Genomic DNA, 2,710 nt, shown 5'->3' on the forward strand with positions numbered 1-2,710 from the left:
TTGCAGGGGCTGTTATAAGGACTAAATGAGATAATGTACCTTAACTGTTTAGCACAATGCCCTGCTCAGGGTAAGGGTTGCACAAATACCAGCCATGGGTGTTATCAGCAGGATCCAGGAGAGCACAATCCAGGATCCCGGGCGGACACACCCCTCCCTAGAAGACAAGGCCCACGATGCAGGGGCCATCTCCCCCAGCGGTGCTGGAGACTGAAGGAACTTCTTCCTGACTTGAAGGCTGATTGTTTCAAAAAACTCAGCAAAAAGTTTAATAGCAAGGTGAGACTTCAATACTCCTTTTTGAGGTGGGGAGAGGTGGGAGAATAGTGAACCAGGCTTCCCTTCTTCTTGGAGAAGGGGGCTGTGTTGGGGACAGTCTCACCCAAGGGCAGAGACCCTCATCCCATCCTTCCTGGATGTCCCCCACTTGTCTCACTGGCATCTGTGGTGGAGAGTTCTTTGTGGATGGCTTGCACGTGACATTTTCTGTTTCTGTAACACTTTCTGTGTGGACAATTCTGCCCTTTTCCTCTGTGGCTCCCACATGGGTTGGATAGGTGAGAGTCTAGGTCTCCCTCCCGAGGTGTTAATTTCCAGCAAGGGAAAACTCCAAGATCCACCCTCTAAACTGAGCCAGACATGTCAACACCCCTTCCCTGCGGAAGCCATCACCACTGGGACCACCTGGCCTTCCTCAATTGCAGCCTGTGGCTCCTTGACCTTTGCCCGCCTGAGTTGGGGGTGGGGGTGGGGGCATGAGTTTCAAAAGAAAGTGGGTAATAGCAATTCCCTAAAGTGGAATTACTACCCACCCTCCCCTATGGACCCCAGCATAAAGCTTTTTGGGGGGTGTGCATGACCTGACTCTGTACTGACCTTAGGCTTCAGGAGATCTGTGGCATAGAGTTTCACTTCACGGATCCTAACCCTCTGACACCTGCTGCCAACTCCCAGGGAACAGGTCCTCCCTCACAGTCTGTGCCTCAGCTTCCCCAGAAAAGGCAGATGGAGGTGGGTTAAATGCTTGGAGATCCTACACCTGGGATTTTGCTTCCTTTTTCCTTGCACGGTCAGTGCCCAACACAGTGCCTGATACTCACACTGAGGCCCAGAATACCCATCTTTAAGCAGTTTAGAAGTGATCTTCTGGGGGTGATGGGCATCTTAAAACGGTTTCCATAGCAGGCACCTTACTTTTACTCACATGGCATGTTTGTTTGGAGGGGGGCATTAAAAGGGCTGCTGGTGAGGAGGAGAGAAACTAAACACCTCCCCAAGGGAGCCATTTCTTGGCATAGTAGTTAAGGGAGACCACTTCTCAGCATTCGGAAGGAACTGGTTGGGAGCAGGTGTCCACGACGTCTGGGGAAGGGTCACTGCATGTGGTCTTGGATATCAGGAGTGGGAGAGAGGCAACACATTCCAGATGAGTTCTGCCCTTTGATACCTCCCCCCCACCCCACTCCGGCTGGGTCAAGGCCCCAAGGCCACATATAGAAGGCGTGGAAGGTGGGCACCAGCTGCTGCTGCCAGGAGATCCATGCTCCACAGCCCTCGCGCCAGCCTCGGAGACAGACAGGCTGCGCAGAGCAGAGGAGAGGAAGCAGCGAGGTGGGAGACAGTTTCGCTTCTCCCACCGAGGCCGCGCCTGTGGCTGCAGGCGCCCAGATCGCCTCAGTTAACTCCCTGTTATCTGGGCCCCAATCGATCTCAGGCTGTAACGTTTAACCCTAGGCTGACTTCCCCAACTGGTCCTCCCCCTCTCCCTCCCCTGCTCGGGTCTGGGGACCGCGTTTTCTTCGCCTCGCAGATGAAAGTCGGCCTTGCACAAACACGCCCCCACGAATCCCAAAGAATTGAAGAAAACTTCCACTTTGGGATTATATGCAGTTGGGATTATATGAGCCCGGGGCTTGCACCATGGGTACGTGAGGTGAAGACATCTGCAGCAGCAGGATTAGCCCAAGATGGGCAGACGAAGCGGGGGCAATGATGGAGTGAAAGCGGGATATGTGGATCCAACTCTGTCCCCACTGGAAGCCGACTCTGGCAAGGCTGGGTTTTCCTTCTGTCTTTCAACAGCGCTGCTGTTCCAAGCATTGTTTCGGGTTTTGAGTGCGTAGGCCATGGTCTCAAGGTACCAAATGTACGTAGTCGTTTTAGCCCCGGGACAAAAGAGTTGAGTGAGGCTGGTGCCTGCCTAAGAGATAAACTATCCTTTCTCGGATCAGTTTCCTCATCTGCGAAATGGGAACGGGAATCTCCGCCCCTTTTCTCCCGGGGCCCCAGTGCCCACTGAATCCATTAAGGTGCTCTTGGAAGGGTGGGGTCTTCCCGCGTCTCCCTCCCAAGAGCCCTAGGCTAGAAATCTCTGGCCCGCCGCGCACCTGAGCTGGGGGGCGCGGCCAAATTCTCCCTCCCGGTCCTGGAAGCTTCTGGCCCCGCTGAAGAGGGCACAGAAAGATAGCAGATTTCCCCGGAGGTGCGTCTCTAAACCTAGACCGCCTCACCAAAGCGGGGAGGTCGTCCTTTTTTTTTTGTAAAGTTGGGGGAAATAGGCGAAGACAGGGCGCGCCAGGGAGCTGAGCCTGGGTGGACCGCGTCAGGGCGCGGGGACCTCGAGGCGCAGCGGCTGCAGCTCCGGCCTCAGAGCCCGCGGCGTCCAAGTGGCCCGAGCTGCGCTGGGAGGGAGGCGGCGGGAGGAGGGAAG

At 55.4% G+C, this 2,710-nt stretch overlaps 1 protein-coding gene across 1 annotated transcript in view; it reads left to right on the top strand.

The window, feature by feature from the left end:
- Positions 1-258: 258 nt before the first annotated feature.
- Positions 259-2,710, top strand: part of LOC113219494 (CXXC-type zinc finger protein 5) — a 37,758-nt gene continuing 35,306 nt past the window's right edge. The window contains exon 1 of the mRNA XM_031935500.1: positions 259-279. The gene's annotated coding sequence lies outside the window, so the exon portion shown is untranslated. The remainder of the gene's footprint in view (positions 280-2,710) is intronic.

Source organism: Piliocolobus tephrosceles, chromosome 4 (genome assembly GCF_002776525.5).
Source record: "Piliocolobus tephrosceles isolate RC106 chromosome 4, ASM277652v3, whole genome shotgun sequence".
NCBI classification, from domain to species: domain Eukaryota; kingdom Metazoa; phylum Chordata; class Mammalia; order Primates; family Cercopithecidae; genus Piliocolobus; species Piliocolobus tephrosceles.